Below are 17,350 nucleotides of genomic sequence, written 5' to 3' on the forward strand. Positions count from 1 at the left end.
GCTGTCTCCAGTATTTAAAAGACTGTTGTATGAGGAAGGAATTACAGTAGAATCTCGGTTTACGAATTTAATTCGTTCTGAGATTCGTCATGCAATTTATTTGTATTGCAAAGCGAATTTTCCCATAGAAAATAATGTAAAGTCAATGATCATTATCACAACCCCAAAAATATTCATATAAAAATAATTATTTATAATTTTAAGTAAGTTTTTTTGTCCCGAATGCACCTGAAATACAATAGCAATGATTAGTACACAAACCGAAAATAAAATTAATTTTTTTTCGAGGCTGCGACTGACATGCAGATTTATTTGGGATCTTTGTACATTTAAACTAGTGAGAGTCACCGGGCTCCAAGCACATATTTTTGGTCCTTAAAGAGACAAAAGGAAGAAAAAACCCCGAACTCCCACACCCCACGTCTGCTCTTTTTACTTGGCCACGACACTGTAGAGCGCCAAGCTGGTCTAGACACCTAGCGTGGAGGAAGCACCGATGGGTAGGGGCTGGAGTGGAATACTAGGTCATGTAGGTGGGCGGGGCAGCAGCAGGGGTGATGGTAGGGGGCTCCTGCCTCAACTCAGATGGCAGGAAGTGGGGGGAGAGAGAATTCGACAGAAGGGCCCAGACCACGGCCTGTGTGCAAGGGGAAGGGGCCACAAACAGGGCAGGGTATCCGGGCCTGCAAACGGGGGAGGGGACATCCTCTTCAAAGGAGCAGCAGCAACATGTTCAAGCGGGTCCCCTTCCGACCCATGGATCTAAGCTAACTTGGTATTTTGAATCAGGAATAAATACATTCAGAGTGGGTGAGTGCAGCCCTCCCAGCCGGGCATCGAGCTCTCAAAACCATTTCCCCTGGTCCAGGCCAGGGTTATTGCTTGGAAGGAGAATCTCCTTCCATGAGAACATTGGGGATTTCAACATCAGGAGTGTTCTCTCATGCTACTTTCACTAAAAGTAAGACTAATACTACTGCGTTCATTTATTTTTCATTTTTTAGAATTACTTTCATGGTTTGACTCACCGATTTTTTTTTTTCCGAGTCCAAACATGGTGTTTGTACTGCGAATTTTTGTTTGTCCTGCAAGACAAATTTTTCGAAAGACTTTTCCTCATCCAGCGAAGGATATGTAAACCAGGTTACTCGTAAACTGAGGTTCTACTATAGATTTATACTGCTTGACTGAAGAGGATAGAACTAGGAACAATGAGGTGAAAATACAGGGAGATAAATATATGTAAGGAACAATTTTATGTATGCATTTTTCTGTTACTCCCTTACTCACACTTTCTATACTCTTTGAGTCCCTAGTTGGGTAGTATGGCCTGCTCAGTCATCCTGGGAAGAGTCTTCTTATGATTAGAGTCCACTGGAGCATGAAGCTAATGAAATGCCCTCCATTGCATTCTCCCTGAAGTAACGTGAAGTAGCGACTGGGAAATTAATTAGTTGATGCTTAGATATTGGTTATTCATCTACTATGTGTTGGTTATTGTGCCAGGCTCAAAGATAAAAATAAAGTAGTTCTTGCCCTCAAGGAGCTTATATGTTATCAGGGGAGACAAATTAGCAGACAGAAGGTCTCTAAATACTTTTAAAAATGATAAGTAATAGAGTATAAATGAAAAAAAAATTTGCTGTTTGCCATAGGAGTTGAACATAAGAGCTACCAAAAAGGACAACAAAAGACTGAGGAATAAATATCTTGTTCTTAGTAAGTATGGAGGTTAAAGAATATTTTTTTCAAAAACTTGCATGGAGTATGTGACATTTATTTTTCTACCATGGCCAAAAATGTCCATCTGTGCTAATAGTGCTGAGTGATCTTCCTTCTCAAAGAATAGTATGAGGATTTGATGAATGTCTCTGCACTCTCCCAGTCATCAAAAGAGCATTTGGTAGACCTTGAAAAAAATGGAAGAAGGGCTTCATGATAAAAACAAAAAAGAGGATGTATCTGAAGAAGCAAAAGAGAATCCCAATTTGTTTCAGGAATATGGAAAAATGTGGCACAGAAGAGAAGAAACGCCATTGAACACTTGGGGCTAAGTAATAGCTAAGAGGCTATTCTTGTATGGAAGGTACTTGGACCCTATGAAGAAGCAGCTTCCTATGCTCTAAGGAATAAGGGCATGGTTCCACTGTACCCTCAGAAGAAAAGGTCATCCAGCAAAGAGCAGAAAGAGAAAAGCCATGGATTTGGCTTATTAATTGGGTACCAATGTGAACCTGACATTAGTAATAGAGAAGTCTGCTGTGTGTTCTGGTATGTGCCTCTGGGATAGAATGGAGAAGCTCCCAAGACTATTGGACCTGAGGACCATTATCCACACTGCCTACTTCTGATAGTTCGTGTGAGATTTGATAATGTTAGTCATAGAATTTAGACACCACTGTTGGTCATTGTGAAATTTTAGACAAGGAAAGGAGAACTTCAGAGGCACAAGTGATTTCATCACTATCATGGATAAAAGTTAGGGGTTTCAGGAGAAATAGGAAGCTTTGGAAAGTTAATAGCTAGTTAAGGAGATTGTACCTGAGAAGTAAGAGGTGGTATAATGTACTGAGTGGAGATGCTAGTTAGTCTTAGGGTCAGAAAGATCTAGGCTCAAGTGCACCCAGAGAGGAGGAAATACATGAGGAATTTGAGAGCATGGCAATCCTGTCAGAGAGGCATGATAAAATAATGATAAATATTTTGATTATCTAGACAATTGTGGGAACTCCTGCTGCCAAAAGAAGAATTAATAGTTTTATTGTTTTGCCTTAATGTTGATTTCATCTTTCAAAAAGTATTAAAAAGAGGGGGGCGGAGCCAAGATGGTGGCTGGAAAGCAGGGACTTGCCTAATGCTCTCCCCCAGGACTCTCCAAACACCTATAAAAATGGCTCTGAACAAATTCTAGAACTGCAGAACCCACAAAATAGCAGAGGGAAGCAGGGCTCCAGCCCAGGACAGCCTGGATGGTCACTGGGTAAGGTCTATCACATGGAGCTGGGAGCAGAGCAGAGCCCAGCATGGGCCCCAACAACCAACCAGACTGGGAGCCGGGCAGAACAGGCCCTAGCACCCTGAATCAGTGAACTGTGGCAGTTACCAGACTTCTCAACCCACAAACACCAAAGACAACAGAGAAGGTTAGTGGGAAAAACTGTGGGGATAGAGTGAAAGGAGTACCTGGTCGGCTACCACCTTGGGGGCAGCGGAGGTGGGGCAGCTCTGAGACTGCTTAGAGAGCTACAGCTGCACTTGCCTCTGGCCCCAGGCCCACCTGGTGGGAGGAATTAAGTGGCAGATCAGAGCGGGAGTGCAGAGCCTGCTTAGATCTGAGTTGCAGTTCAGGTTGGTGATTCTTAGGGGAGGAGGAGCGCTGGTGTGGCAGAGTTTGCTGTGTAGAAATAGCTCGGAAAACAACAGCACAGCCCCTCAAGCTTGGGAAAAAGTACTCTCTACTCTACAAGCAGTCATACCCCAACAAAAAGCTCAAAGGTCAAGTAATTGGCTGGGAACATGAACAGGCAGTGAAAACGGACTCAGATTCTGACTCAGACTTTGGAATCTTTCTTTGGTGACAAAGAAGACCAAAACGTACAGCCAGAAGAAGTCAACAAAGTCAAAGGGCCTACATCAAAAGCCTCCAAGAAATACATGAACTGGTCTCAGACCACGGAAGAGCTCAAAAAGGATTTGGAAAAGCAAGTTAGAGAAGTAGAGGAAAAATTGGGAAGGGAAATGGGAGGGATGCAAGAAAACTATGAAAAACAAGTCAATGACTTGCTAAACGAGACCCAAAAAATACTGAAGAAAATAACACCTTAATAAGTAGACTAACTCAAATGGCAAAAGAGCTCCAAAAAGCCAATGAGGAGAAGAATGCCTTGAAAGGCAGAATTACCAAAATGGAAAAGGAGGTCCAAAAGACCACTGAAGAAAATACTACCTTAAAAATTAGATTGGAGCAAGTGGAAGCTAGTGACTTTATGAGAAATCAAGGTATTATAAAAGAGAACCAAAGGAATGAAAAAATGGAAGACAATGTAAAATATTTCATTGGAAAAATCACTGACGTGGAAAATAGATCCAGGAGAGATAATTTAAAAATTATTGGACTACCTGAAAGCCATGATCAAAAAAAAGAGCCTAGATATCATCTTTCAAGAAATTATCAAGGAGAAATGCCCTGATATTCTAGAGCCAGAGGGTAAAATAGAAATTGAAAGAATCTACTGATCGCCTCCTGAAAAGGATCCCAAAAAGAAAACTCCTAGGAATATTGTCACCAAATTCCAGAGCTCCCAGATCAAGGAGAAAATACCGCAAGCAGCCAGAAAGAAACAATTTGAGTATTGTGGAAACATAATCAGAATAATACAAGATCCAGCAGCTTCTACATTAAGGGATCAGAGGGATAGGAATATGATATTCTGGAGGTCAATGGAGCTAGGATTAAAACCAAGAATCACCTACCCAGCAAAACTGAGTATCATGCTCCAAGGCAAAATATGGATTTTCAACAAAATAGAGGACTTTCAAGCTTTCTCAGTGAAAAGACCAGAGCTGAATAAAAAATTTGACTTTCAAAGACAAGAATCAAGAGAAGCATGAAAAGGTAAACAAGAAAGAGAAATCGTAAGGGACTTACTAAGGTTGAACTGTTTTGTTTACATTCCTACATGGAAAGATGATGTGTATTATTCATGAGACCTCAGTATTAGGGTAGCTGAAGGGAATATACATGTACCTATACATATATATATATATATATATATATATATATATATATATATATATAGATGGAGGGCACAGGGTGAGTTGAATATGAAGGGATAATATCTAAAAAAATAAAATCAAATTAAGGGACAAGAGAGGAATATGTTGAGAGAGGGAGAAAGGGAGAGATAGAATGGGGCAAATTATCTCACATCAAGGTGGCAAGACAAAGCAGTTCTGTAGGAAGGGAAGAGGGCACAGGTGAGGGGAAATGAGTGAATCTTGCTCTCATCGGATTTGACCTGAGGAGGGAATAATAAACACACTCAATTGGGTATCTTACCCCACAGGAAAGAAGGAGGAAGGAGATAAAAAAGGGGGAACAATAGGAGAGAGGGCAGATAGGGGGAGGAGGTAATCAAAAGCCAATACTTTCGAAAAGGGACAGGGTCAAGGGAGAAAACTGAATAAAGGGGGATAGGATAGGAAGGAGCAAAATATAGTTAGTCTTTCACGACGTGAATATTGAGGAAGGGTTTTACATAATGATACACATGTGGCCTATGTTGAATTGCTTGCCTTCTTAGGGAGGGTGGGTGGGGAAAGAAGAGGGGAGAGAATTTGGAAACTCAAAGTTTTAAAAGCAGATGTTCAAAAAAAGTTTTTGCATGCAACTAGGAAATAAGATATACAGGCAATAGGGCATAGAAATCTATCTTTCCCTACAAGAAAATAAGGGAAAAGGGGATGGGGAGGAGTAGGGTGACAGAAGGGAGGGCTGACTGGGGAATGGGGCAATCAGAATATATGTCATCTTGGAGTGGGGGAAGGGTAAAAATGGGGATAAAATTTGTAATTCAAAATCTTGTGGAAATCAATGCTGAAAACTAAAAATAGTAAATAAATAAATAATAATTGAAAAAAGAAAGTATTAAAAAGATTTTCTGGAACTGCCTTTTTAAAAAAAAAATCCAGCAAGGAAGAAATTGTCATTGAAGTAAAACAGTGGGAATTCTGAGGGGAACTGATCACTCCATCTTTCAGTCATTTCAATGAGGGGACTGGCCTATGAGGACTAGTCTTTGAAACGTTCAGAAACCTTTGACTGCTGCCAATCTAGCAATTAGAACTTTGGAAGCCAGTTTATGCCATTGTAACTCAGGGGTTCTGACTATGTGATAAAACAAAGCCTTTATGGTGGTGTTGGAGTGGGAAGGACAGATAACACAGGAAGCATGGAGAAACAACTCTAAAAAAGAATCTTTATGCTTCCCTCTCCACCTTTAGTGTTTTCCTCTCTGGCAGTGATTGAGGCAAGAATGTCTATGAGCATCTGGTGGGGGGAAGGGCATCAGTTTCCCTTTCTGTTACCAAGCTGCCAAGTATCCCCGAAAAGGTGGCATCTATGTTTTTGTCCTTTCCTAATTTTATGTGAATGAGTATTCTGTGAAGGAAGTACCCAGGTGACTAGTGAGTTTGATCCATCAGAAAGGTCTCCCAGTAACTGGATTTACTACATTAACCAAGCATGGTAAGGAGCCAACTCAGCAGTGAACATACGTGCTTGACCTAGTCCAACAGTGGTTTTACCCTGAAAGCAAAAGAAAAAAAAATAAGAGCTAACTGATGTTAACTAGTTGATCAATATTGGGGAATAAAACAGATTGGGACCTCATGAGCAACGGTATTAGAAAATCACTAACTTTCAGGGTTATTGCAGCACTTGGAGGAGAACAGTGTCGGTTGACTTCTGAGGCCCCAACCTGACATTGTGAATGGAATTTGGGAAAGTGAGGCCAGAGGCAGTGCTACATTTTAGAAAAGAAATCTAGGTATTCTGAGATGCACCCCAGATTTTTGAGAGAGCAGATTTTGAAGGGTTTAAAGAAAGCATAGGTAGCATTTCTTGGTCGAAAATTCTGAAGGAAGTCAGCACAAGAAGGGTAAGAGGTTCTCAAGAATGAAATTCTGGAGACATTTGTAACTGTGGGTTGAATGTGGCAAATGCAAAGCTGTCTTTCTTGCTTGTCTGTTAACCACCTATGCTATCTCTGCACTTAGCCCTTTGGGGATGACGAAGCCCCAGACTGCTTCTAGGGGTGTGTGGCTCAGAGCTGAAGGGATGCGCTTTGAGATAATGAAGCAAAGCTCTCAATGACCACTGAGCAGAACAGACTATGACTCAGTGGATTTTTAACAAGAATGTCCCTCCTTTGGTCACTCTTGTCTTTTCTATTCTCATCTAATGTTCTTTCTCCAGCAACATGTCTTTCTATTTTTGTCCTGGACATGAAGTGTGTGAACAACCTTCAGGCTTCTTGCTGGAGGGGAGGGAGCAGGGCTAGCGCCCTTCCTCCCTTTTCCTCCTCATTCCCCAGCAAAGATGAAAGTGCTCCAGAAAGCAAGCAAGAACAAGGGCACCCAGCCCCTGGAGGTTTTTTTCATTTTGTGTTTCTTGTCCTGCACAAGTTACTGAGCTTAAACCCAGGCTTAGAGGCAACCTTGTGAGCTCAAGAGGTCCAAATACCTTGTGTCCATTGGTGGAGCTGACTGCCTGCAGGAAAAGTTTCTGTATCAGAGAAGGTGACTGCTAACCAGAAGACTACCAAGCCCTAGCCTGACTTGTCAGTAAAAATGGACTTGGGGGGAATGTGCTGAGCTGAGGTAAAATGTAACAAGCCCTATTCAGCAGTCCTGAAAATAGCTTTATATTCTGGTATGGTTTATATATTGTTCTCCCTGGGGAATATTATAGCAGTTATGTTAAGTTTCCGAATCCTGTTTTGAGACTTTTTTTGTATTTTGTATGATCATTTTTTTTGTGTGTAAGAAATAAAAGGTAATTTTTGGTGGGAAGAGGGAAGGCATTAGCAATTTGGGGAGGAATCAGGAAAGGCTTCTTGTAGAAACTGGCTAACTTTGAAGGAAACTAAGGGTGCTAAGAGGCAGAAGTTAGGAGTGAGTACATTCTGGGCACGGAGGTGACCTGTACAAAGGCAGGGGAGTGGGAGGTGGAATAGCAAGAAAAGCAGTTTGGCTGGACCAAGCCTATCTAAAAAGAAATAATGAAGCTGAAAAGGTATTTGAGAGCCAGGTTGTGAAGTACTTTAAAAGCCAGGCTGAGGAGTTTGTATTTTATCCTAGAGCTAATGAGGGGATGGGATGTGGTGTGAGGGTGGTCACTGGAATTTATTGAAGAGATGAGTATTGTGTTCAAGGAAAATTACCTGGGCATTTTTGTGGAAGCTAGATTGTTGAGGGCAAAAATTGGATTCAAGGTGACTAATTAGGAAATTATTGCAATGGTCCAGAAAAGAGGTGATGAAAATAGTCTAGGGTGGTGACCAAGCAATTAGAGAAGAGGTCAAATGTGAGAGATACTCTGGATGTAGAATCAGTAAGACTTCTCAATTGATTGGGTATAGGGATAAGGAAGAATCAAGAGTTGAGAATGACTTCAAGGATGTGAACTGGATAATTAGAAGGTTGGTTGTATCTTCAACTGAAACAGGGATGTCAGCAAAGGGGTGTGCATTGGGTAGAGGAGAGGAGGGATGGCTGCAGTGAGGGGACATAACTGTTTTAGATATGTTGAGCTTGAGACACCCATGAGACATCTAGTACAAAATGTCCAACAGGTAGTCTGTGATGAAGCTCTGGAGGTCATGAGGAAGACTCAGTTGTTTCAGTCATATCCAACACTTCGAGACCTCATTTGGTATCCAGAGATACTGGAGTGGTTGGCATTTCCTTCTCCAGCTCATTTTACAAGTGAGGAACTGAGGCAAACAGGGTTAAGTGACTTGCCCGACGTCACCCAGCTAGTAAGTATCTCAGGCTGGATTTGAACTCAGGAGGATGAGTCTTCCTGATTTTGGACCTTGCACTCTATCCACTATGCTAACTACCTACCCTGAGACTCTAGGACTCCCATACAGAAATCTGGGAGTCATCTGCATAAAGATCAAAATTAAGCCCACAAGATATCATGGGGGCATTGTTTAGGTGTACAGAGAAGAGAACCCAGTCAAGGTCAAAGCTTTTTACTGTTTAGGCTTTCCACAGATGTCTTCAGTTTTTTTCTTCTCTGATAAGTGCCTGTTGAATTCTATAGGCAAGGATGTAAAGTTCATTCAACAAGCATTTATTAATTTCTTGTGAAGAGCACTATGTTAGGCTGAGAGAAATGCAAAATTTAGATAAGACCGCACTTCTGGGAGCAGTCAAGGAAAAATTGCTGGATGGGGTGGGGAAAAGGCATGGGAGAGGAGTGGATGGACAGGGAGCATTAGCTTCAGTATAGAAGTAGCCCCAACTAGACTCCGGGAAGGAAGTGATCTCTATTCTATGATCCCAGACTGATCTTTTATTAAATGTGTTATCTTCACAGTGTCACAGTTTGATAAAAAAACAATTCATTTTTTTTGTTTGATAAACTTCCTCACTTTTGCTAAAAACATCAAAGAGTTGCTTGAAGTTTATTTGTGAAACAAAGTTTCCTTTTCCTACACTCAGTCTCTTCATGTAATGAAATGTTTTAGATTTTAAAAATTCATATTGGAAGGTGAAGTAGGTTTTGTTTTTTCAAGGGACCCTCTATCGTATTAACCCTAATTCAATAAACATTTATTATATGACTACTATGTACGTCAGCATATAAGCTCCTTGAAGGCAGTGGCTGTTTTACTTCATTATATTTTCATCCCAGTAATTAGTCCATAATAAGCCTATGGTAAATGCTTAATACATGCATTCTCCCTCAATCTCCCTCTCTCTAACTCTTTCTCTCTTCCTTCTACTCCCCATCTCTCCTTCCTTCCAGCCATCTTGCTATCTACCAGGCCCTGTGCTTAGTACTGGGGTATAAAATGACACAATGACACGAAAATAAATTTTCCCTGCCATCAAGATGCTTACATTTTTGGGGGGAGGGTGGTATGTGCAATGTGTAAGTCAGTCAAAAGCATTTATTAGGTGCTTATTATATGCCAGGCACTGTTTTAAGTTCTGGGGATGCAAAGAAATGCAAAACAGGCCCTGCTCAAGGAGTTCATGTTTTAATTGGACAAGATGATGCCAGAAGAGGGGTTTTTTTTGCTACAGTATCCTCCTCTGAAGACAAACTCTGGTCCTCTCTATTCTCATCGCAACTCTCTATGGTTGAATTCTTTTTCCTTTGCCTGTGCATTTTTAAAAATTTGTAGTAGTTTAGTTTTTATAATCACCTCTAGTCTTAGGGTATGGAGGAATGGCGCCTCTGACCTCAGATCCTCATTTAGTTCCCCACACTGGTCTGGAACTGATAACAAGACTTCTAGCCTTTTGTAAGTGCCCACAGTCAGTGAAGTCCCCCGCCACTGCTTCTGCACTTACTGGGCATGTGTGGGTTCCTTCTGCCCAACCCACTGCCACCCCAACTGCATCTCTGTAGCACAGCTAGGGCTGGCATTCCTTGTCAGCAGAGGTTCACTCAATCTCCCCTGGATGCCCAATTCCCCTCAGTGCCTCCAGGGAAAAAGTTCCTGTGGCTGGGGCAAGGCAGTCTCCTAACACAGCTATCCCCAGGGCTTGCCACTTGTTATTTAAGCATACCTAGGACCAAGCCTAGAGGTGTCTACACTTCACAGGGACCAAACCTGGCCCTGGGATTTTTCTTTAGATTTCCAATTGTCCCTGTTCCTGTCCCTGTTCTGCTCCTACTCTTAAATTTATTTTTACTGTTCTATGTTTGCCCTGAGGCACTATTTTATCTCTTGTGGGGGAAAATCTTGAGAGCTTGGAATTTTCTGACCTACTCCGCCATCTTCCCCGAATCCTCTCCCCAAAATCTGATGTTACAAAGGTTTATTCCAGGTTACCAAGAGAGCTGCTGGGTCTTCAGAACTGGCCCAGATAAGAGAAGATTCCCTGAAAAGGGAAGGCATTAAATGCCTTTGCTTCTAAAATAACCAGTGCCCCCTACTGAGCAGAGCAAAGTCTTAGATATAAGTATACTTGTCACTTAGGCAAGAAAGGGTCCAGGAGACATGAAGAAGATGGGAATGAGCATTCATAGTTTTGTAACAATGTCTTTTTGAGCATATTTTATATGTTAGATAGAAAAGTAATAGGATAAAAATCCATACTGAGTTTAGCGATGTTATTAGTTTTTATATTACTCTTAAAAATAATTCCCCGAAGTTAATTAATAAGTTTTTCTGATATCATTTGGTTCTTCTGTGGAAAAGTTAAGGTTAGAATGGATTTTTCAGCTATAATAACTGACATCTTAAGAGTGGACCACAAACTATTTGCTATCAGGAAAGAGGATCCCAGGACAGTGCACCCCTGACATCTAGATGGTAGTTAGTAGCAGCTGCTGTCATATGTGATCTCTCTAAGGCATAATTAACCACCACTTCATCTTCCTTGACCTCTCTGCAGTATCTAACATTATTGACTAGTGTAGAAGCCCAGAAAACTTTTGTGGCTTTCTGGGTTTAACCTTTCTCACTATTGATCGTCTCTTACTCAACATACAATCCCTCTTCCTACCTGGAAGCCGCATTCCACTCCCATCTCCTTCTCCCCATAACTAGAATAATACCTTGCCTTTATCTGCATCCCTAAGCTGACTTTATGTATACGGGGTGTCCTAAAAGTCTTAGTGCAGCATTGAGCTTTAATATTTTAATAGCTTCTTAAGCTTTAAATGGCACTAAGACTTTTGGAACACCTGTATAGCTTATTGAGGGCCTGGAAATCGCAGCCGTTGATAGTGGTGCCAGAACATTCTCCTTCTGCCGTGTCTTGAATGTTAACACAATGACCAGCACACACGATAGATTCTTAATAAATGCCTGTGGATCGATTGATCGATCATGGCTCTTAAGGCTCTGACAACATTTGTTGTTGCATTTTTTCCCTACTCTCCTCCTGCTTTGGAAATGTTAGTTGCTACCCTAGTTTAGAGATTGGATGCTATGTTAGTGTCCTTCCCTTGCTTTCCCTCACTCTCACTCTGTGTACCCAATCTTGGGTGTCTCTATGCCATGAAAACTTTCCTTAAATGTGCGAAATAAAGCCTATCATTTTCAACATCAGATGGTTGGTCTAGTTCTCCTGTGAAGCTCCATTTAAGTCCCAAATGAACTGAAAAACCCTCTTCTTGTATATTCTTTCCTTCCATGCCTTAAAGAGATACCACACTCTCCTGGTTTTTCTCCTATCTCTTTAACTACTTTTTTTGCTTCTGCCAGCTCAATTCATTAATAGACGTCTATTAGGTGCCCTATGTGTGTTAATGTGCTAGGTCCTAGGGACATAAAGGCAAAATTGAGACAGTCCCTGCCCTTCAAGAGCTTACATTTTACTAGAGGAATGTAACATGTTGACAGGTAAGCAGATACACGATCTATACAAAATACATAGAAAATGGTTTGTGATACTGGGAGGAGTTACTAAAAATTAGGGGTATCAGGAAAGGCCACTTGAATGAAGTTGTACTTGAGCAGAGCCTTGAAGGGAACTAGGAATTCCAAGGGGTAGAGGTGAGGAGGGAGGTCATTGTGTTGTAAACAGCTGGTGCCAAAAGCACAGAGATGGAACATGGAATTTTGTGCATAAGAAATGGAAAGTAGGCTGCTTTGGTTGGAATATAGAATTCATAGGAAAAGGAATATTCAGCCAACCTATAAAGATAGGCTAGAATCTCATGGTGAAAGCTTTTTAATTCCAAATGGGGGTCTGTATTTTATTTTAGAGCTAATAGGGAGCCACAGAAGCTTCTTGAGCAAGGAAGTGGCATGGTTAGAACTTTAGCAGCTGTTATCAAGATGAATTGGAGAGGGGAGATACAGGAGTCAGGAAAGTGAATTAGGAAGCTATTGCAGTAGTTCAGGAAAGGTGATAAAGGCCAAAACTAGGGTGATGAATGTATGAATGGAAAGAAAGGGACAAAGACAAGAGATGTTGTGTAGGTAGAATGGGCAATACCTGGCAACTGATTAGATATGGGGAATGAGTGAGAATGAAGAGTCAAGGATGACTCCTGGGTTCCTCCTATTCTTTTTACCCTCCCAAGGTAGAGAAATCAGTGTTTCTTTTCTTGGTTTTCTTTTCTTTGGTCTCTATGCACTCTCTCTTCCCAATCTCATTTTAAATTGAAACAAAAGAAGAGTGCGTTCCCTGGAGAAATGGACCCATTTCTAAGTCCATGGAAAGCTTATCATAATTCCTGAAGCCAGGGGTCCTCTGGGAATCTCTGGGGGACTGTGTAATCAACCAATTGTTGGATGGGAAGATGAATCACATCTCACCTCTTCCTGTAACAGCTAGTCATAGGATTTGTCACTAACACTCCTACTCTTATCTTCCAACTCTTCCCTCCCTCTTCTATGCAAACTTCCAATCTCTACTCTTCTGAGCCAGGCTTTGAACTATCAGGGAAGTTTATAAACTAACCATTCTCAATTGCCAACCATTGCTAGTCAGGTACCATTGGGAAAATCCCCTCTCCCGCATACTCATCCCCTGTCTCCTACATTACCCCAGGGTTACAGTAGGTGCTCCTTGAAGGGTAGGCTGTGTGCTCTGGGGCAGTAGGAGCTCCTCTCTTTTCATTTTGGGTGGGACAGAGTACATCTCAAAGACTAAGCATGTGCAATCTGTATCATAGACATCTTTACATTACCAACCCACTCCTGTTTCTAACTTCCCCATTGCTTTCAAGGATACCACCATCTTTCTAATAACCTAGGTTCATGACCTTGGTTGGTGTTATCTTTGACCCCTCAATCTCCTCTAGCCCACATTTCTGATCACTTGCTAAGTCTTATCCTTTCTCCTTTCACAAGCTGTCTTGCATTTGCCGCCTCATATAGCCACTGCCTAATTCAGGTAGTCATCACTTTTGTCTGGGACCACAGGCAGGCCTCATCTTATTGTGCTTTCTCTTCAATGAGATTTTCAGATAATGCATTTTTTTTTTTACAAATTGAAGGTTTGTGGCAACCCTGCATCGAGCAAGTCTACCAGCACCATTTTCCCAACAGATGTGGTCGTATCATGTCTCTGTCACATTTTGGCAATTCTCACAATATTTTAAACTTTTTCTTTATTATTATATTTGTTATGGTATCTGTGATGTTACTATTGTAATTGTTTTGAGGCTCCATGAATCATGCACACACAAGATGGCAAACTCAATGATAAATGTTGTATATGTTCTGACTTCTCCACCTATCAGCCATTCCTCACTCTTCCTCTCCTTAGGCCCTTCTATTCCCTGAGAAACAATAATATTGAAATTAGACCAGTTAATGACTCTACAATGGCCCCTAAGTGCTCAAGTGAGTCAATCTATGCAGCAAACTTCATTGTTTTTTTTAAAAAGTTGCCACAGCTACCCCAACCTTCAGCAAATGCCACCCTCATCAGTCAGCAGCCATCAGTATCAAGGCCAAACTCTCTACCAGCAAGAAGACTATGATTCTCTAAAGGCCCAGATTATGGTTAGTATTTTTTAGTAATGAAGTATTTTTTAATTGAGGTATGTACATTTTTAAGACATAACACTATTGTACACTTAATAAACTACAGTATAGTGTAAATATAACTTTTATAGGCACTGGGGAACAAAAATATTCCTGTAACTTTGCTTTATTGAAATATTTGCTTTATTTCCATCATCTGGAACCAAACCTGCATTATCTCTAAGGTATGCCGGTATTGAAATAAGTCTCCTACCTGGTGTCTCTGCCTGAAGTTTCTCCCCTCTCTAATTCATCATCTCCTTAGTTGCTAGTGAACTTCTTAAAGTCCAGGTCTGATCAAGCCATCTTGCCCCCTACTCAATAAACCCTAGTTACTCAGGAGCAGCTAGGTGGTGCAGTGAGTAGAGCACTGGCCCTGGAGTCAGGAGGACCTGAGTTCAAATCCGGCCTCAGACACTTGGCATATTTACTAGTTGTGTGACCTTGGGCAAGTCACTTATCTCTAGTTGCCCTGCCCCCCCCCCCCACCTCAGGTTACTCACTATTGACTGTAGAATAGAATATTATTTCATTTTTATCCTCTCCTTTCAAAATATTTATTTTGGGGTAAATTGTATAAGGTACATAATTATTAGCACAGCAGTATATTTGTATCTTTTAAAATTAATTAAATATATACACGATTGGTGTTGTGTGCTTAATTTTTAAAAAATTTTTTTTACAGATAGGAATATGTGATGAGAAAAGTTTGGAGACTGCAACTCCAGCAGTCTTTAGTACTTTGTCACAGGCAATTAAGCAAAATCAAAAATCAGCTGAGAGTTCTCTCAGAAGGAGCACCTAGTTTTAAAAGGTCTTATCCAGATAAGACCCTCAAAAGACCTTTAGTAATTGGGATGTCTTGCCTATTTAAATACAAGCCTGTGAGGACTCCTTTTTCTTAGAAATGTCGGGAAGCAGTTGGACTCAATCTCTGTGAAGTTCCCTACAAATTCTCGGATTAGTTGAATCTGTGAGGAATAAATCTTGTTTATTTTTGTCTTATGACACCTCACACATTGGCCATAGTCAATTTAGGCAAGTCTCAAAAAATTAAATGCTTGACTTTTAAATATTTATAGGGGATATTTCGGCACATCTTGTTATTGGCTACCAAGGTTGAATTGATTTGAAGGTAAAAATACATCCTCTTTACCCACTATGCCCTCAGAGTTTCTGCGTTAAGGAATGCTTTAGATTTTGGAAATTTATATTGGAATATGGAATAACTTCTGTTTGCATAGGTAGGGGTCCTCAATTTTAGTTGTGCTTTCACACAGTCCAATTGAATTCAAAAGGCATTTATTCCATACTTTGAGGCACTGTGCTTAGTCCTGGGGATACAACAAACAAAAAACCAAACAGGTACTGCCCTCAAAAAACTTACATTCTGGTGCAGAGGTGGGGATTACTTCTGTGAATTTTGGACTCAGTCAAAGGGCTGCACTTGAGGACCTAGAGGGCCACCTGTGGCCTTGAGGCTGAAGGTTCTCCACTCCTGTTCTAGTGGGTTTTTAGTAGGGAGGATGAGAAACCAGTTTTTCCTTCTTAGGCATTATTGTTGTATGAATGTGTTTCTATTATGCCTTTGTCATTTGCTTTCTAACATTCTCATTGGCTAGTTTGATATAAAGGCATTTCATAATATAGTAAAAATGTATGATCTTTAAATATGTGTACATATTAAAGAGATTTTTCGCTGTTGTAAATATGTCTTCTTGTGTCTTTCACTTATGCCTTTGCTGTCATTTGGTACTGAAAGGTCTGGCTACCATAAGTATGCTAAGCTGTCACACTTCTCTCCAAAATCCCTACCTTTAATCTGATCTTCCAAAGGCAGCTGGGGTCAACTCTCAAATGTTTGTGATCAAACTGCAAGAAATTATTAACCCTAACCTGCTTTGCCTGTGTCATTTAACACACTTTTGTGCTGCCTCTCTTGTCATTAGTTGGAGTTTAGTTAGAAAACTCACTGTAAATAAGCTAAATCTGTTGTAGGGAGTAAGACTCCGGGACTTAAAAATCCAAAGTGTAATAATTTGGGGACTTTGCTTTGTAATATCCTCATCACTGTACCTCCCAATAAGTGTGGGTTAACAATATTTTATTATAACATCAGCGAAGTTTTGTGTGGGCAAATGTCAGAGACTGCATTGCTGGTAGACATGACGTTGTTGTTGTTTGTCCTTCATTCTAGAACAGAACCATGACATCAGGAAGGTGATGCCACGACTTGCAAGTGAATTGGATTTAAGTGAGGGAGGAGGGCTGTGCAAAGTCACCAGCCTCACTTTCTCCTCCAGAGCCATCTGGGTCTAGTGGCACAGCTAGAGGTGGTCCCCGGGAGATATGACTAATAAAGGCCTCAGTGTGGACTCTTCCTGCTTTACCTACATGGGTTTACATGGCAATTAAAATACTGGGGAGTTGGGATCACCTTGTTGTTCCTATGGAGTTTTTTGTTTGTTTCTTTTGGTTTGGTTTTTAAGGGTACTTGTGTGGTAGAAGGATAGTAGGAGAATAGTCCTTTAATAGGTTTTGAAGACGTAAGAGACATCAGGGATTAAACAGGAATTACAAGAAATTTTCTAACCCCAAGTCTAATAGTTGTCTGAAACAAAGGCTTAGTATTAGATAAAAATAATAAAAAGAACAGACTTGTTATTATCCTTGGGTGCTAGCTAGACAGAAAAGGGACTATTTAGGGATTCAGTCCTTCCCCCTTGTTTGAAAAACAAAAGATTCTCCTTAGGCAAGGATGGACTCAGTCTACTTCTCTCACCTTTTGGTGGGAATCAATACATAGTATCTGCATTTGGATCACAGTCTGCATCCACATATGTGTAGAAGATCATCCAGGGAAAACTTTTTTTCAAAGTGTGGGTATATTTTTGGTTCAGACTAGGGATATTTCTAGGAGGCTTTTTATGTTGTCCAAAACATATTTATGAGTAATTGGGGGGGATGGGGAGGAGAAAGGGAAGGAATCATTTATGCAGTACTACTATGGGCCAGGCAACGTGGTAAGAGCTTTTTATAAATATTATCTCATTTGATCCTCACAACAACATTATAATACTACACTACACTTCTATATTACAATACAGGTCACAACAACAACA

The sequence above is a fragment of the Trichosurus vulpecula genome, chromosome 2, assembly GCF_011100635.1.
Source record: "Trichosurus vulpecula isolate mTriVul1 chromosome 2, mTriVul1.pri, whole genome shotgun sequence".
Lineage (NCBI taxonomy): Eukaryota > Metazoa > Chordata > Mammalia > Diprotodontia > Phalangeridae > Trichosurus > Trichosurus vulpecula.